The 23,745-nt window shown below is 29.5% G+C and overlaps 1 protein-coding gene across 9 annotated transcripts in view; it reads left to right on the plus strand.

Annotated features, from left to right (window-relative positions):
- The first annotated feature begins 2,989 nt into the window (after positions 1-2,989).
- The window catches only part of Alk (Anaplastic lymphoma kinase), a 233,657-nt gene continuing 212,901 nt past the window's right edge, over positions 2,990-23,745 (plus strand). For 4 of the 9 annotated variants that reach the window (XR_010889915.1, XM_067353962.1, XM_067353964.1 and 1 more), the window contains exon 1: positions 2,991-3,987. The gene's annotated coding sequence lies outside the window, so the exon portion shown is untranslated. Of the gene's footprint in view, positions 3,988-23,745 lie in introns of all 9 variants that reach the window. The other 5 variants (XR_010889918.1, XM_067353965.1, XM_067353966.1 and 2 more) reach the window with 2 other exon arrangements.

The following is a 23,745-nucleotide window of genomic DNA, read 5'->3' on the forward strand; positions in this document are numbered from 1 at the left end:
TGTTTATGACGCATTACATCAAAATAGCAGTCCATCAGCATTACATTAGAGAGTAAATAAATAACAATAAAATTGTAATGAATGTAAATGCAATTGTATTTTTTTTAACGCAACTATGTTTTTTATTTAAAATTTTATCTCTTCTTATTATTCTGCATTAAGAAACTGATTCAATAATTACACTCAACCGCAAATGTATTTGATGTTTAATATCAAGATTTGTTATATTATAATATAAAATATATGTATGTTATATTATAATATTAAATATTATTTAGTTTAAAGCGTCAAATTATTATTATTTTATTTACTTTGAATTAGATTGTTACGTTAAATTATGACCACTTTCAGCAGTTTTAGTCAATAAAAATCAATTTTGCTGTTACCTTTTGATACTGTAATGGATTTTAAAAAATTTAAAGGCCGATTATTCAATGTTTCCAACGTTTTCTTACAATTAGCTATATACCTTTACAGTAAAATTTTTAGATTTTGGAATTAGTTTACAAAATGCGAAGCAGATAACGCTGTTAAGACACATGTTTTGGCGCAGGGAGACACATTCGTGTGTTGAGATACATCTTTTTTATCTTCTACGGAGCTTATGTCGGCAATACAAGAGAAATCATATTTCTTCGTATAATCCTTCGATTTTCTTACCTTCATCTCTTCTCATTATCCCTCTCTCATACTCTTCTTTCCGTTTTCATTTTTTTCACAGTTTCTCCTAGAAATCTTTTACTTTCTTCTTTCTTCTCCATCTTTTTTTTTCATAACTCCTTGTTCACTCGATCTACTTTCTTCTCACACATTTCATTTCTTATTGTTAATGAAAAATTAAACAGGAAGAAGAGATAGGGATTGTATCTTGTAATGCATGAAAAGCGAGAAAATTTATGACGTCCAATTTCGATCGAAACAAATCGTTTCACTTAATTATAAGCTGCAATATTGTTTATTTTCTTTTTTCATAATATTATTCTTTATATGTCTTTTTCAATTTGTATATAATAGAAAAATTTGCGATGTTTAGGTTGTCATATCATAATTTGCGCCGTGAATTTATTTATTTAATCTAAGAATGTCTCGAAACATCATCCGCAACGTGAATCGACGCGTAACCGATTAAAATTACTGACGCAAAGTGTTTATTACATACAAGTATATACCCGAGTCGAAATTTTTAGATTAAACCTACAAGTTTTGTCGAATTTGGAGAACCAATGTAAGCTTTAATTCATATATATAGATATAACATTACATTGGCTATTGCCCTCCTTTGATACTAAAAATTGTTACTTATTGCCGTTTTTTCCATGTGGAAGCTCAAAAGAGTACCTACTGAGAACCTCTAAAAAGGCTCCAAATTCTATAAATATGTATTTCTAGAAAATAAATATTCAAAATTACTTAATAATCTATTATCTCATATACTCTACTTGCATTTAATGTATGGATTTTGATTTCAATAAACAATATATTAATTATTATAATTTGCTTAACTGTAAATAGACTGCTATAAGCAAATATTATATAAATAATATTTACTTATCTCTTACATATCTATCTGCAGTTAAGTAAATTACATAATTAATGTATTGCGCTTATTGAAATTAAGATATGCATTAAATACAAGTAAATGTGGTAATAGAATATTAAATAATTTCGAATTATAGGTCAAATATGTAATAAAATATTAAATAAAATTTTAAATTTTAATTGTTTTTTGTTTATTCGAATAAATTTTTAGTTATTTATAATACTAAATATAATACTGAGTTGCACTTAATTTTTAAAAATATTTTTTACTATTTATTTGTTATTATTTATTTTATATTATAACATTTATTATATTAATCTGAAATAATAGAAATTGAACTCAATTATAGATTAAATATTAATATTTTTATTGCTAGAAATTTCGATAAGATTTGGAGATTCAAAAGAGGTAGGAGTTGTAAGAACGAAAGTAGGAATTGTATATTTAACATCAATAAAAATAAGGGTTTTCTAGGACAACAAGATTAAAGAAAGGCCAAAAGAAGACATAACACTTTCAAGATAGAACTTGTAGGTCAAGGAACATTATTAGAGGCACAAATAACCATGTATGAGGTTTATAGTAGGTTTTAAATTTCGACTCGGGTATATGCAGTGCCTTAGACTTTTAAATATTTTTACATAAAATACATCGTGCCTGGATATTTGCATATAAAGACTATTGATTAAAAAACTTTGAAATAACTTATTGTTAATCTAGTAGAAGCTAATTAAAATCACAATCTAAAGCTGAATTAAGAAAAAATTTTAAATGGAAGTGTAAGGCATTATTAATGCTTACTCCATCTTGTGCAATTAATTTGCAACTCATTTTGGTAACTGTAATTTGGCAATTCTTTATTTATTGTCTCTTGCAGTTCCAAAGAGCATTTATATCCGAAAGTATTTTCTCTTTTTTTTATTATTGATTAAGAAAAAATATGATTTAGAGATATATTTTCCTATAAAAATGTAAAAACTCGTGCTAGTTTGCAATATTGTAATTCTTCGCATAACCCAAATTTCCAATTCTAATCTTCAACAATTTTGAGTTATTATTGACAATACATCATATAACATTAAATATTTGTTTGAAACATAAATACTTAATATATAACAATTTTACTTGTGCTCCTATATCATGCCAATGTTGAAAATGAAATACCTCCTTACATCATTGGTCCAGATGGACGATTCGCTATCAGAACGCAGCAGCCGTAATGGAAGAATATATGTTCGGGGTGTACAGCGAAATAAGAATATGTCCGATCGATCGATATTCTCGATGTCAACGTAGACTCGCTGTAACGCTCATTATGTCCACACTTGTTGACACTTGTTCCTAAGAAAGGATATCCGCGAGAGCCTGGATATCGGGACATCTGAAAAAACCATTTCAGGCCGACGTCGCTAACATCTTCGATCGCGAGAAGATCATTCACCACCACTTCATCCCCTACTTCTCCCTCTTTTCCTCTTTCACTCCCTCTCGCTCCTGTTCTATCCCTCTCAGTCGGCTGCATCGAGGTCGCGAGAATGCGAGTCGTAATCACTCCGTGTGATCTTGGCGCGTGCGGAGAGAGAACCGTTTCATCGTGAAACTCGAATTTCGAACAAAACGGCACTCTACGGAGGCTGTCGGGACTACGTGACACATCACTAAGTCTAAGAATCTTGGTTATTTACACGTGAACAATCGGTGATTGATACAAGTAATATTGCCTAAGCTGCAGCAGCTGGATCTTGGATGCTGCGGTCCAGAGAGCGCGGAGAGAGCGCGCGGAACGACGTTTCGCGAAATGTGCGAGAGAGTCGCGCGTGTGAGGGCCGATCGATAGCAGCCGAAAAGAGCAGAGTGGAAAGAGCTTGGCTCAATCCTCTCGCTGACAAGGTGGTTCGGAGAGCGTTGTTTGATACTGCATCATCTCGCATGTGTGCATCGGCTGTGTTAGAATAACGTCATCGCCTTACGCGATGCACGCGCACACGCGTGCGTATTTACGCACAAACGGGATTTTCATACGATGCGACCTTCGTGTGTAAAAAGCTCCGAAAGCTGTCGGGCTTCCTCAAGCTGCAAGGGTGTATGCAATTTGAATGCTCCACTAGTCAGACGGGAGTTAAAATCCATGTGTGATCATCGTGAAACAATTTCTGCTACATTATTTTCTCGAATACTTTGAACCAATCGATATTTTCGTACGACTGGTACATCTGAAATTCTTAAACGCAATAAAGTTCTTCGATATTGTCGTGCGTGTGTGAATAAACTTACTTTGCTTGATTGTATTGACGTTTGATATATTTAACAAAGAAAATTGGTATACAAATAAATGCATATGGTTCTTAGTGTATCTTATGTACTCGAAAAAATTACGAAATCGTTCGATTATTGTGGAATTTCGGATGGAAATATGAAGCAGAACGAAGAGGGCTGATCCATCGAAGGTACGTTGCAACATGACACTCGAGATCTGTGTATTGATGTACTGTATTAACTATGTATATAATTTAGCGTAGAGTAACCAATCTGTCTAAACTTTGAATCAATATGCTTGAGTATAATATGCTATTTTATTTCTTATAATGCTAAAAAGAAATAATTTCCAATAAATGATTTTTATTGCAGTATTGATAAATTAACATTTTATCAATAATATAGTTTGCAAATTATTTCAAATAATAATTATATCTTAAAAAAATAATAAAAAATAAATAACTTCTTCATTGTTAGACCAAATATACAGAAATATAAAACACAAATGCATACATATAACTCGATGGTTATTAAATACAACTTCATATTGTTAAAATAAAACATTGATTGGTATGAACATTAAAATCGTTCTTTTGTGAATTTAACTGCGGATATCTTCATCAACATTAAGTTAAGACATTTTTGTAAAATATGTTATTTTATTTCTTTCTCACAATGCTAAAAAATAATATTTCCAGTATAAATATTCTCTATTATAATATAAATTCATTTTTTATTATTAAAATAATTTTTTAATTATTTTAAGTAATAACTATATCTGAAAAAAAATTAAAAATATAAATCATTGCTATAAGCATCACTAAATCAGATATAGAGGAATCTAATATATACATATGCACAGTTTCATCACTGTTCCAATCCTATATTATTATTAAATAACGCATTGAGATTAATATAAAGGTTAAAAATGATTTTTGTATTTTCAATTAGGAATATATTAATTTTTGTCGGTGTTAACACTTGTGAAAGTATTGATAATAGATTACAAGATAAAGGGAATCACCATTTTTTACATTAATTGTGATGGACAACGGAAGAGTTATACTGCCCTCCTTAATTGAAATGTCCTAACTAACATTTTTAACTTTTCGAGAAAAATGAGGATTAAAGGTGTAAAACATGTTAAAGAACAAATATAAACAAAAAGACGAAAAATGAGAATTTTGCAGATAGGACATTTTAACCAAGAAAGGTAGTATATAGTAATTATTCTGCGTACTCCATCAGTGTACACTAGAATATTATAATTTTTTAAATGTTTTGACTCAATGCGTCGATCTGAAAACGCTAATCCCTAATCAGAAGTGTAAGGTTATTATGTCATGTGTGTATTTATATGTACAGATTCCGACATTGATTATTTCTTTATTTAATGTTCAATTATTCAGTTATTACAATAGCGCATTCGCGGTTTTATGTTTTACCACAAATTAGTATAAAAAAAGCGATCAATCTTGGATAATATCGCAGCACGTAAAATCAAATCACATATGTAATCGAAAAAACAACATAAATTTACATGCTAATCACGATACTGGCGTAATTTATCTTAATAATATAACGTAAATCCACATTTTATCTTACTATTGTTATTCAAAATATCATTAAAATGCTGTTGTTTGCAAAACAAATATCTGGTACTGTATTGAGGAATTTTACGTCACGTATTACAATATTGTGTAAATATGCAACGTTACCGTAAATGTACAAAAATTTGTTTTAATATAAATATACGAATATTGATCTAAGAATTGGTCAATGACTTCAGACTCATACAAATTCTAACGAAGATAGGCATTTCCGGATTACATTATTATTGAAACGAGGGTGCGATATAATCCGCGGAAATAATCATAGCCAGACAACCACTCAAATCCTCTTCTAGAAGAGAGAGAGAGAGAGAGGGGAGGAGGGGGAGGGGAGGAGAGAGAGAGAGAGAGAGAGAGAGAGAGAGAGAGAGAGAGAGAGAGAGAGAGAGAGAGAGAGAGAGAGAGAGAGAGAGAGAGAGAGAGAGAGAGAGAGAGAGAGAGAGAGAGAGAGAGAGAGAGAGAGAGAGAGAGAGAGAGAGAGAGAGAGAGAGAGAGAGAGAGAGAGAGAGAGAGAGAGAGAGAGAGAGAGAGAGAGAGAGAGAGAGAGAGAGAGAGAGAGAGAGAGAGAGAGAGAGAGAGAGAGAGAGAGAGAGAGAGAGAGAGAGAGAGAGAGAGAGAGAGAGAGAGAGAGAGAGAGAGAGAGAGAGAGAGAGAGAGAGAGAGAGAGAGAGAGAGAGAGAGAGAGAGAGAGAGAGAGAGAGAGAGAGAGAGAGAGAGAGAGAGAGAGAGAGAGAGAGAGAGAGAGAGAGAGAGAGAGAGAGAGAGAGAGAGAGAGAGAGAGAGAGAGAGAGAGAGAGAGAGAGAGAGAGAGAGAGAGAGAGAGAGAGAGAGAGAGAGAGAGAGAGAGAGAGAGAGAGAGAGAGAGAGAGAGAGAGAGAGAGAGAGAGAGAGAGAGAGAGAGAGAGAGAGAGAGAGAGAGAGAGAGAGAGAGAGAGAGAGAGAGAGAGAGAGAGAGAGAGAGAGAGAGAGAGAGAGAGAGAGAGAGAGAGAGAGAGAGAGAGAGAGAGAGAGAGAGAGAGAGAGAGAGAGAGTATAGTGGAATTGATTAATGGGACGAATTGTTACTCTTTGTGCAAATTTCACGGCATAGTTTGTACTTTAAACTACGCACTAACAAATAAATTTTTATTATATAACATGTGGACGATCGTATAACTTAAATCAGTGCTCGGAATTAGTCTGAACATTTCAGCCGATTTCCGTGGTATACGCCTCCTTTCCTCTCCTTACCGCGCGCGCCGCAGCCGCTAGGGCCAACGCCGCCGAGCGTTAGGAGCGGCACTATCTGATTAGGTTCTATGAGTAAGTTCTTCTCCCTATTTATTAAAATTTAAAAAAATTTATTAAAATTTATTAAAAATAAATTTTTTTTTAAATTTATTAAGTGGAAATATTTCAATAGATTTCTACGTCACCCATGAGGTACTAATACTGACACGTTTTTCAAAAAGTGGTTTCTATCTACATTATTGCATCAATTGTTCATTCTCATAAAAGGCTAAGAAAATCTAATTAAAAAAATCTCTTTTATATATATTTTTTTTTAAATTAAGAATTTATTTTTATCTTTAGTGGAATAGGTCTACGGGGGAAACCATTTAAAAAAAAACGCGTCAGCATTAGTATCTCATGGGTGACGTGGAAATCTATTGAAATATTTCCACTTAATAAATTTAAAAATAAAAAATTTATTTTTAATAAATTTTAATACATTTTTTAAAATTTTAATAAATAGGGAAAAGAACCCATTCATAATCAGATAGTGTCGCTTCTAACGCTCGGCGGCGCTGGCCCTAGCGGCTGCGGCGCGCGCGGTAAGGAGAGGAAAGGAGGCGTATACCACGGAAATCGGCTGAAATGTTCAGACTAATTCCGAGCACTGACTTAAATAATGAAATTGAAGCCTAAAACTAAAGCTTAAGGTAAAAGCTGAACATAAAGCAAGAGCTCAAGGTCTAACTCAAAGTCAAATAAAAGCGAAATTTGAAACCATTGTTCAAGTTGAAACTACAGATAACTCTAAATTTACTTGTTCTTCCCTACGAAAATTTTTATGTTTGATTTGGTTTTCTTAGAAAATTTATAGATTAAAAGTTAAAAATAATTTTTAATTTTTACAAATATTTGTAAATGCTTAATAAATATATTTCTTTATGTTCACAATATATAATATATAGGGTGATCCACGGAATTGAGTCGGGTTCTAGCTCTTGTTCTGTTGAAGATAAAAAAAATGATAGAGTTAAATGGCATAACATGAAAAATTTTTGGTGAAACTTCTGTAAGTGACGCCCACGCCCAATTTTGATAAAATTTTACAGGCATGTAGTATTTACTAAATATAGTCGACATCCAAAGTGCTAATATGCGGAAAGTTTCATAATTTCCGAGAAATTCAAATTTTAATTATCCGATTAGATTAACGATTTTTAAGATTTCCATATTAAAAAATATTTTAATTCTAAAATGTTTCATTTTATTAGTATTTTACTTATAATACATACCAATGTGTTAAAATATTATTATCAGCAAAAGGAAAAACAAGAAATCAAGAAAGCTCATTTTCTTACATTTTTACATAATCAGTATTTGAAGAATAATAAAAGATAAAAAGTAATAAAAGTATAAATTAAGTATAAATTAACGACGATGATGAAGATGATATCAAGCCAACGCCAGTTGTACTTGCTTTATATAATCTTCTACTTAAACAATTTTCATACGTTTCGGTCACAATCTGATCATCTTCAGTGAAATACTTCAATAAAATTGACTGGAAAAATGTTAAGATGAGGAACGTTCATATTATAAGAGACTGACTTCGGAAATGGTGAATATTAAACGATAGAAGTATGGATTAAATAAACAAAGTGATACTGAATTTCTCTCAGAAGCCTATATTCCTATCTTCAACCTGCTTCCTTCGTTATAATCCTGGTTCTCTTCCTTCCCCTTCCACTCCTTTTTTGGTTCCTTGTTCCACTCATTTCCTCTTCACTTGAATTTCCTCACAGTCGTCGCTGTCTTGCTAACTATCAACAACTAGTTACAATAATCACAATCTCAGAGGTAAGCTGTTCATCTTCCTTGTTATTTTATTTTTATAATGATAGACATATAACAATAGGAAATAAATTTTCAGTATTGACCTCAACTATATTCTATTGTATCAAACGAAATTTGCAATGTATTTCACTGAAGATGGTCAGATTGTGACTGAAACGTATGAAAATTGTTTAAATATAGAAAATTATATAAAGCAAGTACAACTGGCGTTGGCTCGATATCCTCTTCACCACATCGTCGTTAATTTATTATTGCGAGCCTATACATTTTTATACTTTAATAAAATATAACCTAATCTAATCTAAACTTAAACTATTACAACCTAAATAAAATTAGACAAAAACGTCTAATTTTCAAGATATTTAATTTTTAATTTTTTAGCTCTAATTTTGATTAATAACCACGCCCTGCACCCCCATCCCAAAAAATTTATTCTAACCTTTCATTACTCCGAAATGTGTAATGGCTTTTGCACACTGGACGCGATGGGCGATATCCAATGAGAGTTCTTCTTTTCCGGAAAAATAGAGCATAGAGAATAATATGTGTATAAAAGGTTATTTATTTCAACTGTGTTCACGATTACGGATTTTGAGTATAAAATTTGGGGATGTATAAAACAGAATTAATCGACACAGTTTATAATAATTAAAAAGATAAAGTATTTTTACGTCTACTTGTTTCCGTTGATGATTTAAAAAAGGGATTAAAATAGATTGTTTAAACATAAATAGTGATCATCTTGATGTTACAATGCAGAGCATAAAGAAACATAAAGAAAATCATAAAATGTTTGTTATGTCACGATGAATCATATGAAAACATCACCGTGAATAAAACATATACCTTATTCAAAAATTTCAAATATCTCGTGAAATACTTATTTTTCGAGTACCTTACTCTAATACTTTTTATACATAGATTATTCACAAGAATATATTTACGCGAAAGAAATATATTATAAAAGAAATATATAATTCCATTTAAAAAATGTGCAATTGTAGTTTTCTGGTGCACTGTTGCACTTACGAAAAAAATGTCAATAGAAAAATTTTTCATGTTATGCCATTTAACTTCTGTTTCTATCATTTTTTTCTGTCTTCAACAGAACAAGTGTTAGAATCTGGCCCGGTGGTATTCCGTAAATGACCCTATAGATATCAAACGAGACTTTTTTTTTTTTTTAATTTTTCTATATCATAAAAGAATGACAAAATATTGTAATCAATACAATGTTGAATAAATGGGATTCTCTTTTGGCATTTCCTGATTTATATCATTTGTGTCATATCTGAACATATTGCATCCCTCGCGTCACTGAAATACCACATTAACGATAATAAAAGACAGGCATAATTTTGCCTTTACGCGCATACCGGAAGTCAAGAAATATTGGGAAATCAGTTATTCCATTTCTGGCGTTTGTGGTTTTGCTTTATTAATTCATTTTCTTTCTGAGTGTTCTACAATCTCCGCTGTATTATCCGTTATTATTTCATGGATGTAAAACTTTCATTGCTGAACTTAAATGAATACGAACTTAGAACGCACAAAGAGATATTATTAAATTATACTATTGTCGTTTTTTGTAGGACAAAATTTAAAAAGTTGATTTGTCGAAAAAACTACTGTAATATGCTGTATAATGAGTAAGTAGCACTACAGTTAATTGCAGCCTGACAATATTGCATCGCAGTTCATTATTACTAATCGTCTACATATAATAATACATTATTCACAATACCAATCTGTTGTTTTTAACAAAATTTACGATGAATAAAGAACTAATGCAGATAAAACTCTCAGCAACAATTAAAGGGTTAAGAAAATTTGAAATAAAAAAGACGATTTTTGAAGCATTCTAACTCTGCAAAAAATTATAGAATTTTATTAAAAAAAAAAAAAAAAAAAAAAAAAAAAAAAAAAAAAAAAAAAAAAACATTTTAAAGTTTGAAACTTTCATATGTTTTCTGAGAATTTTAATTCATTTTTCTTTCTTTTTTACAAAATGGTACAATGATAAAACTTGATCAATCAAAGTGAAAATTTTTAATATCACTTTGCAACGTTACACCAAGTTTAAAAAAAGTAGTGGAAAATTTTTGTTAATTGCATCTTGTAGAAAGATCTTCCCCGTATAATTGGAATAAATGCAGGTCGTTATGCGATTTGTTTTGACTGAGTTATCGAGGGTTAAAGGAAAAATCATTTGATCGTTTATTGCTTGCAAAAATCATATTACAGTATTCCGCAAAAAACCTCTGACAAATTGAAAGTTAGTTCATCCAAATGCTGTTATTTTTAACTTTATTTTTTATAATAAAAAATTGGGTTGAAAAAATGTAAAAAACCGCATATTTTCTTTTTTTTCTTTTAACTAATATATTATCACAAAAAAGGTCCAATTAAAATCACAAAAACAAAGTTTAATCTACCTTAACAATAAATAATAATATTTATCGGCAAAAAATTGTTTTCACGTGTTTATCGTACTTGGATCAACCAAAATTGCTAAAAAATAATCAATTACTTTACTCCAGTAAATAAAAAAAATGTTTAAAAACAATTTTTATCATTTTTTCACCATTGTAAGACTTTGTTTTTAAAAAGTTGTGCAAGAACTCTTATAACAGTGAAAAAATATTAAAAATTATTTTTAGATATTTTTTTATCCATTTATTGGGATGGAACATTGATCTCTAATTTTGGTTAATTCAAAACGTTAAAATCAGGGACAGCACTAATTATAAGCTAATTAAGCATGACATGGAGGCGCCTTTTTGTTAGGGACGCTTGTTTAGATAATCAAATTTAATTTTTTGGACTGTCCGACTGTCTCTAATTTAAACAATCAAGTTTAATTTTTTAATCATAAAAATCTTTCTAAAAATCGGCTCTATCTCACAATCAAGTGATACATATGATGTCTTAAAGACATCTAAAAGACGTTTGAAAAAACAAAATGTCTTTCAGATATCTTTACACTGAAAAAAATGATCTTGCAACTACAGCAAAAATTTTTTGGGTGCAAAAAATTAGCTAAGGTAGATAAATGATTAGCAAATACTGTGATATCGAATATGTTTGGCACTTAATCAATCTAAATGACAGAGACAGAATTTATATCTGAACTATTTGTGAAATTTAGAAAGAAAGTTTTTCTGTGGCGCCTATTCATGTTAAAGCCAATAGTTGTTATAAAGTTTGACTATGGTACACAAAAAGACTAGCGGCGAGAGACAAATGAATATACCCCCATAGCAAAAAAAGCCACAGTGACATTACAACAGACTTACAATAGAGTCACAAGGTTATAGAAAAATTGAGATGTTATTGTGACATTATCAGAAAGTTACAGTGACATCATTATAATATGACATCAAATGTCGCAGAAATATTACAATATTCCAAAAACAGTATTTAGTCATTAGTTCGTTTACTTGCCGCTGTGACGCATTATGCGCTATCTATCTCGTATTTAAGTTTTAATCAATGAGAATTATATAAAACTTGCAAAAGGCAGTTAATAATATTAAAGATGTAATAACTTTCTATCAGTTTAATATTTGAATCCAAACAGGGAATTTAGATAGACTGATTGTTCAGAAATTGAGTAGATAAATATCTATTTCTTATTTTATATTTTTATTTTATTTTTTTATATCACAATGATGTCATAGCGACATTATGTCTGTGATAAAGCAGACATTCGTATGTCATCACGATTTTATTATGACATATTTGAGCATCACAGAGAAATATCATTATGATATCACTGTGATTTGTTTTGCTATGGGAGTATGAACACATCTAACATAATTTGTATAATGCGCCCGTTATAATCGGCAGTTATATTTCTCACAAGAAATATAACTCGCTCTAGCTATAATATCAAAACTCATTTACTCAATGCAATTATTATTATTTGGCAATGAAACCTAAATTTTCTAGAAGATATTGCTAGAATGTTGTTGTTATAAATTTTAAATGTGACAAACAATATTTTAGCAGATACAAAAAATAGCGATACATTTTTGTTGTGACACCTAGAAATCTACCTATTATACATCAGCAAAACATTTTTTTCAGTGGACCAAATGTAACATATTCTTTTCATGCTTCTGTATTGATTTATGTACGCTGTCTAAAATTTCTTTTTCCACATCATGTGCTGATTGTCCTTTTAGATATTTATTTGAATCATTTAAGGCACAAAAACACTTGTTTTATTTATTTTTAAAAATTTTTTATAAAGTCCTTGTTATCATATTTTTTCAATTCTCTTTCTAATTTACGTTTACGATTTCCGCAACTGCCTAATAAGCAAAATGTTAGCAGCATGCGCGCAGATTGGTAGCAGATATGATCAAAACATGTTAGCAGACTGACATCAACTGCGTCTGCATTCAGCTCATGTTCCGTCGACAGAGTCTGCTAACATATTTAGACAACAGATTGGCAGCAGAAATCGAACAGAGTCTGCTGACATAACCCGCCGGCAGAATGGCAGCAGAAATCGAGCAGACTCTGTTGTTTGATAGTGATTTAAATCGTGACGTCACTGGTATTGAAGGATCAGACGTTTTTACCAGATTCCTTTTGTTTGAAGGGAATAATTTAAAATAATTTTATTAATAAAAATTAATATTTTTTATTAAATTTATATAAAACTATAAATGATACAATTAAAATACCAATACAAAATTGTATATAATTGTATAAAATATATAAAATATAATGTTATATTAATAATTATATAATATTACAACATATAGCATATTAATAAAAGTTAAATAAAATATAGGCACTGAAAAGTAACGATTGGTCTTAACCGAGACAGATTGACACTGAAAAATGCCGATTGCGATAATCGAAATGGTTCCCGTAAAATAATAAAAAAAAGCATTGAAAAGTGCCGATTGATCTCCACTAAAACTGTTCGAGGAAGTCGTAGTCCCGAACTAAGTACGCAAAATCAGAGCAAGTAATCGTTACACTAAAACAATTGATTTTGAAATTGATACGCGATTTGGTTAAAGTAATCGTTACGTTGAAACAACTGATTTTGAAATCGATATTGTTGCTCGATTCATGTGATATTTGTAAAAATCTATACTCCGAAGTCAGCGCATATATTCGTCTCGTATTGAAAAAAACGAGTCTTAACGAATATATGCCCTAATTCCGGAGTATTAATTTTTTTTTAGAAAATCAGAGCAAGTAATCTAGACAGACCAATCTGTCTTGATTGAGACCAATCGTTACTTTTCAGTGCCTATATTTTATTAATATGCTATATGTTGTAATATTATATAATTATTAATATAATATTATATTTTATATATTTTATACCGATATTTTAATTGTATCATTTATATTTTTATATAAATTTAATAAAGAAGATTAATTTTTATTAATAAAGTTATTTTAAATTATTCCCTTCAAATAAAAGGAATCTGGTAAAAACGTCTGATCCTTCAATACCAGTGACGTCACGATTTAAATCGCTATCAAACAACAGAGTCTGCTCGATTTCTGCTGCCATTCTGTCGGCAGGTCATGTCAACAGACTCTGTTCGATTTTTGTTGCCAATCTGCTATTTGAATATGTCAGCAAGCTTTGTACTTTGTACTTCTGTTGGCTTCTGGCCAACATCATGTGATATATCAGAACCGACTTCATATCTGAAGTTTTTCTGTCGACAAAATTTGTAGCAGGTACTTGACAAGATCTGCTTTAGACAGGTTTGGCTGTCGGGGCGCTTAAGTTTTTTCTTAACATTTTCAAACTAAAACAAATAATTAATACTAAAATAAAAATATTTAATAAATCTTATTTATATTTATATTTAATGATAAAAGCACTTCCTCAAATGCATATGCATATAAAATATTCCCATACACACACACACGCGCGCGCACACGCACACGCACACATAATATTCAGAAAATAATATTATTATAAATAAATATTCTGCCTGAATTAAAAGTTGCATCAAGTTGAATTGCAGAGACTGTTCACTGATCAAGATGTTATCACAGTATACAATACAGCAGCGCAATTCTGTGTCGGCACCTTTGATGTTTATGAAATCCAAAATGAGTGCGTATGCGCGAAGTCAGCGAGTATATACAATACCGCCATGAACTTTCTTCTCACTCTTCCTCATTCGTTTCGTTTTCTCTTTTTCCAATGTATTGCTAAATCTAACATAAATGAGATTTAATAGAAATTATGCAAAACATTGTTAATAATGTAATACACAAAAAGAAGAATTTAAAAAAGTTGCAAAATTTCTAAAATAATATATACTATAATATAAATATATATTAACAAGTAATAATGGAATGTCACATAAGCAGCACAAAAGCATATATATATATAAAATATATATTTAATAATTTAATAATTAAATAATTGTTAAAAATATTTTAATACAATATTTGTTAATGCATTTGAATAAATGCATTTATTAATAAATATGCTGTATTTTGTAATGAATATTTTATTTCGTGATTAGAATGATAAAAGTAAGTACATTTAATTACAAGTTACTAGTGCATGTACATAGTTGTATAAATATGTATACATAAAATTTATTTCTACCAGCTACACACAAATCTGTAAAAATAAAATTTCATGAAATTTATTATTTATATATAAATATTGCTAAAATAAGGGAGTAAAGCTGTCGGTACACGGTACGTTGTTGCTTACTGGATTGATTGCGAGCTAGTAAATTACTAAAAATACTGTATGCTGTATGATGCATTTCTAGTATTTTACTAGCTCGCAATCAATCCAGTAAGCAAAAGCGTACCGTGTGTCGCTGGCTTAAATTAATACAAGCTAACATTTTGCTTATTAAGATCTCTATAACCAAACATTAAAATACAATTACAACTATATTAAATACAACATTTCAAAGTACTGTTAAAAATACTATTTTCACAGGTTTGGCTGGTGTAAATATTAATTTTATATACATATAAGTATACAGATCCCGAGTCAAAATTTAAAACCTGCTATAAACCTCATACATGGTTATTTGTGCCTCTAATAATGTTCCTTGACCTACAAGTTCTATCTTGAAAGTGTTATGTCTTTTTTTGGCCTTTCTTTAATCTTGTTGTCCTAGAAAACCCTTATTTTTATTGATGTTAAATATACAATTCCTACTTTCGTTCTTACAACTCCTACCTCTTTTGAATCTCCAAATCTTATCGAAATTTCTAGCAATAAAAATATTAATATTTAATCTATAATTGAGTTCAATTTCTATTATTTCAGATTAATATAATAAATGTTATAATATAAAATAAATAATAACAAATAAATAGTAAAAAAATATTTTTAAAAATTAAGTGCAACTCAGTATTATATTTAGTATTATAAATAACTAAAAATTTATTCAAATAAACAAAAAACAATTAAAGTTCAAAATTTTATTTAATATTTTATTACATATTTGACCTATAATTCGAAATTATTTAATATTCTATTACCACATTTACTTGTATTTAATGCATATCTTAATTTCAATAAGCGCAATACATTAATTATGTAATTTACTTAACTGCAGATAGATATGTAAGAGATAAGTGAATATTATTTATATAATATTTGCTTATAGTAGTCTATTTACAGTTAAGCAAATTATAATAATTAATATATTGTTTATTGAAATCAAAATCCATACATTAAATGCAAGTAGAGTATATGAGATAATAGATTATTAAGTAATTTTGAATATTTATTTTCTAGAAATACATATTTATAGAACCTGGAGCCTTTTTAGAGGTTCTCAGTAGGTACTCTTTTGAGCTTCCACATGGAAAAAACGGCAATAAGTAACAATTTTTAGTATCAAAGGAGGGCAATAGCCAATGTAATGTTATATCTATATATATGAATTAAAGCTTACATTGGTTCTCCAAATTCGACAAAACTTGTAGGTTTAATCTAGGCTACAAATTTCGATTCGGGATACATGTACTAGTTATTTGTAATTAATATTTACTTGTATCTTGCTAATTTTAAAATAAAATATTTATTACAAAATACAGTATATTTATTAATAAATATATTTATTTTATTTAATAAATATTGTATTAAAATGTTTTAAATAATTCTTTTCTTAAATTATTAAATATTTTTTGGCTACTTTTCATATAGCACAAAACATCCTGGAGACATCTTAGGGATATCCCCATGTTCTGAAGATATTCAGAATGTCTCCAAGACGTTTTATGCTATGTGGATTATGTGACATGTTCCATTATTATTTGTTAATATACATTTACATTATATTATATATTATTTAAATTTTGTAATGTCTTGTTTTATTGTTTTGTGTATTACATTAATAACAATTTGTTTTGCATAATTTATATTAAATCTCATTTATTTTAGATTTAGCAATATGTTGAGAAAAGAGAGAAAACAAAACGAAGGAGCAAAAGAGAGAAAAAAGTTCAGATGGCGGTACAGTATGCACTCGCTGACTTCGCGCATGCTCACTTTTAATTAATGAATATTTTATTTTGGGCTTCAAAGGATGCGTTCGGGGAGACGCTATTAGCGCTATTTAGCGCTATCGACTGTTCGCGGAGCTAGCTGGTAGTGCTACCAAACGCAATTATGACGTCATTAATGGTAGTGTGTTACATCATAACTGCGCGCTATCAACGCTATTCCTTCCTAGGTAGTGTGTTGGTAGCGTTAGCGTTTGCGAGCTTCGTGAACAGAAATAGCATAGCGTGGTAGCGTGCGTCTGCTAATAAAAATGGAACAAGATCGTAAAAAAGCAATATTAACAGCAGTAGCACTTATAATGCAAGAATTAATAGATTCATCGTCTGACAGTAATGATGATGAAGAATTAAAAATAATAGAATAGAGTACAAATGTAAGAAGAAAACATGTGTACCATGCTTCAACATTAAAAATTAAAATATCGGCATTTCTCACATTTTCCGTTGAATTATCAGATGAATGTTTGTAACAAAATTAGGTGTTATTATTTCCAATTAGTTTAATATTGGACAAAAGATTTATAATTGGACTGGATCTTTTGATCAGCATTTAACGTGTTGAAAATAATAACACCTAATTTTGTTACAAACATTCATTTGATAATTCAACGGAAAATGTGAGAAATGCCGATATTTTAATTTTTAATGTTGAGACATGGTACATGTTTTCTTACATTTGTACTCTATTCTATTATTTTTAATTCTTCATCATCATCACTGTCAGACGATGAATCTATTAATTCTTGCATTATAAGTGCTACTGCTGTTAATATTGCTTTTTTACGATCTTGTTCTATTTTTATTAGCAGACGCACGCTACCACGTTATGCTATTGCTGTTCACGGAGTTCGCATTCACTAGCGCTATCTTGGCTCTGTGAACGGAGCTAATAGCGTTAGCGTTGATAACGCGGTAGCGAGCTCCCCGAACGTACCCAAAGAATTCAAAGAGTTATGCTACTGTGACATTACATCAAGCTAACTACGTCACTATTAGCTTAGCCGTATTTATTTATATCAGATCTTTAATTCTCAATCGATTTTCTTTTTGTTGTTTGCAATAGCATTGTTTTAGCAACGGCTCAATGCTAATTAAGACGCTCGTAAGCTTTTTAAACGCTCGTATAATTTTAATTTTAAATAATATTCACAAAAAAATAAAGTCAGTACATTAACATTGATAATGCAGATATGAGAACTTTATTTGATTAAATTAATGTTTTAAATCAAAACATAATTTTTAACATTGTACCATTTTAAAATTTAATATTTAACTTTGTAAAATGTGAATATTTATTATTTATTATAAATAATAAATCATTATTTATTATAAATAATAAAATTAGTAAATGAATAAGAAATGGGGATCAAGAGCCGATGCAGGATCAAATTGCTTCAAAATCTTCTTTATTGAGTGATATTGTAAACGTTTTGGTTGATATTCAACCATCCTCAGTCTTTGTTTACAATATCACTGAATAAAGAAGATTTTGAAGCAATTTGATTCTGCATCGGCTCTTAATCCCCTTTCTTATTTATTTATTAAATTAATTTCTTATTTATTTATTTATTTTTATGAGCCTTAACAATTTTTGTTTTAATTTTTGAATAAAAGTAATTTTTTACTGGTTCTATCTAACTAAAAGTTTTCGAATTTTATTATTAATAATTATAAATATTATTTATTATTTATTATAGTAAATAATAAATAAATATTTATAAACATTTATAAATAATAATAATAATATAATAAAAAAAATTTATTAATAATAAAATTATTATTATTTATTATTTATTAGTAGTAGATAGCAATGGAAGAAAGTTTAACAATTCTTATTATTATCGTAAAATGGTCAATTCAGAACTAGTATTAAGAAAATAATTAAAATACTCTGAAAAATCTAATAGTGTATTCTGCTTTTAATGTAAATTGTTTACTTGCTATTCTATAGAAGATACTGGTTTACGTCGTTTAATCATTAAAGGATATTCACTTTGGCAAAATATTTTAGTCACTTTAAAAGTTCATGAAACTTCTTTAGTTCATTTTACCAACTACAAAAAATAGATTAATTTAGAATATGCTTAGAAAACAAAGACCATCACTAATCAAACTGAAAAATTATTTAACCGAAAAATAACATTGGCATGCTGTCCTTGAGCACATTATTGAAATAATAAAATATTTATGTAAATAGTGTCTTTCATACGAAGAAACTCGGATGCTCTATTTACTAAAAATTGTTGAAGATTCACTGGTTCGATCTCGACTGAGATTTTGCGTTAATTTTCGGATAAGCTTTTAGGAACTGCAGAGAACGAAACGCATTTACATTCAATTAGATTAATTTATTGATTTTATGATTCTGCGCTAATAACGGAACGTTATAGCGAATGATCGCCACGTTGTACTACAAAGAGCAAGCAAAGCGTAAAGAGTTCGCTTGTAAACGAAATTCTCGCACAATTCTATTTTGCATGCAATCTGGCCGTACCGTTGCGATTGTTCGAAAGAAAACTTATCTTGAATTCGCAGAATTACAAACAAAAGACACTTTCAATAATGTCCTCGCAGCGAAATTTTGAAGCAGAAGAAGAAAAAAAGGCGAGTCGAGAAAGTTGTCGAGCTAGTTTCGGTAAGGCACTATAAAACGTGAGTATTCTCGTCTCTGCGCCATTTTTGCTCTATTTTTCCCCACTCCTTGCCCTCTCGCCCATTTAGAAGTAATAGCGTTTTCGATTATACAGGATTTGAACGACCCAGGGTTGGTTAATGACGTCATTGCAACCTCTCCACCAATGAAAGACTTGCATTTATAGTAAAATAGTGATTGATCAACCCTGGGTCGTTCAAATCCTGTATAATCGAAAACGCTATAAGATAAACTTTTTAGCTCAGCGGTAAATAAAAATGGGCGAGAGGGCAAGGAGTGGGGGAATGGAGCGAAAATGGCGCAGAGATGAGAATACCTACATCTTTAGTGCTTTAGTTTCGGCGGTGCAATTTAGACATGTGATTAGTGGGGGCGAATCGGTAGTAGCCATCGAGAGTCCACGAAATCGTGGCCCAATAGCGAAAAGACACTGCTGATTTTTCAGAATTGTACTGTTGTCTGCTAGACAACGCGGCGCGTACCGGTTATTAAATTTAACGATGATCGACGGATAATGCCATCAATCTATCGATCCGCATTTAGCGCATTAGCGAACAAGCAATTTGCAACAAAAATAATAAAAACTTTTTGAAAAATAATGACAACTTTTAAAAGTTTTTGCAAAATTTGACGTTACTGTTAGTACTCATTTATAAAAGACAATAAAAATAAAGATATTAAAGTACGTTATCTAAATTAAGATACACAAAACGAAATAATTAGTATATTATCTAAAAGTATATTTGGAACATATTTTGTACATATTTTATCTTTAGTGTGAAATGCTAAATATTTTTCAACAATTTTAGATTGTACATACAACAGAAGTAAAATAGAACAAATGACTACTATTGTGAGATTTCTTTCTATACGGCACAAACTTGTTAAAGTAGAAGAACAGTTTTTAGAATTTATTAATATTACAGATTCAATTGTTGCTTAATTACATACTTAGCAAATTAAAAGAATTTAAATTAAATATCGAAAATTTACGTAGTTTTACGACAATAAAGTTAATATGCAAAGAAAAAAATAATGGCTTACTATAAAATATTCTTAATATAAATTCCAGAGCATTTTATATACCTTGTTCCGCTCACTCACATATTGGGTGACTAATGATGTAGTTAAAATTAATCATTAAACCATAACATTCTTTGGAATTGTGCAAACAATTTATAATTTTTTTCAGCATCTACAAAACAATGGAAGGTTTTAAAAAAATACATTTCAAAATTAATTCTTAAACCTTTATCAGATGCACGATTAGAATCTCGCATAGACGCACTTAATCCACTAAGATATCAAATAGGAGAAATGTATGACGCATTATTCGAAATAGTGAAAGATACAAAGAGAGATGCTGTAACAAAACATGAGATTAGAGTTCCTTGATAAAATCAAGAACTGTCAATATTTTTATTAGTATTTTGGCAAGATTTATTACATCGGATAAACATTATTAGTTAAATGCTACAAGGTATAAATATAAATATTGCATTAATCGCATTAACAGCTATTGATTAATTTAATAATATATATAAAAAAATATCGTTCAGATAATGGTTTTAAAAATTTACTAGAAACTTCGAAAGAATAAGAATTAGCCGATGTATTAGAAATATCTGCCGAATTTGTATTAATAAATGATGTGCGCGTCTGAAAAAGAAAACAAAGACGATAATCTGAATATGAACATGAATTATTGCAGAATCTAACAGATTTGTTTTTTAAATTTAAAATAAATTTATTAAATCTTTTGGATACTGCAATAAATTCTTTAGAAAAAAGATATAAACAATTAAAAATTCATAGTAATTAACTTTAACTTTTTATATAATATGCGACAGTTAAAAGATTTAAATAACAAAACTCTAAAAAATATGCAATAATTTGGAAAATTATTTAAAAGATGATGAAAATATCAACTCTATTAAATTATATAATGAAGTATTAGTCGGTTTTAAAGATATATTTTTATCAGAATTAGAAGTTTGAAAATCCATTAAATAGCTTAAAATATATTTAAATAATTTGTAATCTTCCTGTGGAAAATTATGCATAACACTGAGAATTTTTATTTCTTTGCCAATATCAATTTCAAGCAAAGAAAGATCGTTTTCTCGGTTAAAATTAATAAAAACATATCTCAGATAAAAAATATTACAAAAACTTCTTGTTGAATATCAGTGATAGTAAAGTGACGTTTGTGATAAATTAAATATGGACGAATTAATTAATGATTTTGTAAGCACAAAGTGCGAAAAATATAGTTGTTTCTTTTTTTATAATGTGTTTATTACATGTAAATATTAAAGTACAAACATAAAAGTGTTAGTTTTGTTTTTAAATAAGTTTATTTATTATATATAAGTATTAAAGCAAAAAGATTTAATCTTATATAAATATTTTAAATAAATGTTAATGACAAGCTTTTATTTATTAGTTTATTTTTTTACAGCAAATATTTGATAACTCTGTGTTATAAATTACTTTTGTGTGAGGGAAGGGAGCGTTGATTTAGACTTTACTTAACGTTGAAATTTAGCGCCGTGTTGATTTAGACTTTACTTAACGTCGAAATTTAGCGCCGCTGCTGATCAAAATTATGATTTTTTTAAGCTTTGATAACTCAATCTAACATATCGCGCAGCAACCAGCAAACATTCAAATTAAAGAGGTCCTGTTAAAAAATCCCGTTATAAAATTCAATTAATTGAATGTTAGGTGTGAAAACGAAAGATTCTGAATTCAAAACCCAGTCGGCTCTTTTCATTTTTCCAGCCTCTTACATAATATAATAGAGTATACCTCTGAGATGTACTCACATATATTATATATAAATTTTTTATATTTTTACTACAATTTGTTGTCTATTTAAAATAAATATACACTCAAGCAATACTTAAGAAATCGAGAAAAATTGTTTAAAAAAAGATGCCTGCCCCATGACTTGCTCTTATAATCACATTGACTTCTTATCAATTCCTAATTCCTAACCCTTTACTGGCTAATTGGTCCTACATATATTCTTACAATTAAGTCACATTTTTTTGAAAATTAAGTTATCACAAGACTCTATATTTCAATTTTTATCTAATGGCAAACGTTTTCAATGAAAATAGAAATATTGACTGTATAAAGGTTACAGTATATTAAGTTACAATGTAATGACACATTTACTAGGTAAACAGTATCAAGGGGCTACATACACCTAGAGACGTAAAAAATAGGCTTTTTTCTCGATTTTTTTTTTTTTGAGAAACGTAATGTATGTAATTAATTCTAGTTTTTTTACTTTAAAGTACGTTGTTACAACATGTTTCAGAATAAATTTGAAATAGAAATATTTGAAAATGGTGGAGATATTGTCCTCGGCGCAAGACCATGTTGAAAAAAAGTGCTCCGCGGTACTAGATACAGTTCGTACAGGACTTGTTTGAAATAAACCAGACTAGAATTTTCTTAAACTGTATGATATTATCTAGTTTTTATCGTGGCCGATTTTTAAAATATTGATTTTTGACAAAATGGCGGCCGTTTAAATAAAAACAGTGATTTTTAGGGTAAAAATCGGTCATTTTTTTTAGCTGCAAAAAAAATAAGGGCTCTAAAAAAAAATCGCTACAATAAAGACTGCCTTTTTTTGTGTAGATTAAGCCCTTCAAATTTCAAGTAAATCGGTCCAGCCGTTTCCGAGATATTTCTGGTACGCATTTTGAAAACATGGTTTCGAGAAAAACGCGTTTAAAATTTGGCATTCCGATAAAAACGTTGATACGCGCCTAGACCTTTTTCGCTATATCTCCGACAATTTTCAAGGATTCACTTTGAAATTCACAGGGGATATTCTCAAGACCTTATACTTTTCGAATATGCAAAAAACAAAAAATGCATTTTTTCAAAATTTCTAGGTGTATGTAGCCCCTTAAGTCACATTAAAGTCATATTTCGTAATCACACAACTTTATTTTCTAAAACATATCGAAGTTTAATATTATATCTGCGAATACAAAGCAATCTGCAAAACATTATAAATATTTTACTAAGAGCATATCAAAAGTGAAAAATCTCTTCAGATCCTT

The sequence above is a fragment of the Linepithema humile genome, chromosome 4 (genome assembly GCF_040581485.1).
Source record: "Linepithema humile isolate Giens D197 chromosome 4, Lhum_UNIL_v1.0, whole genome shotgun sequence".
Classification (NCBI taxonomy): Eukaryota; Metazoa; Arthropoda; class Insecta; order Hymenoptera; family Formicidae; genus Linepithema; species Linepithema humile.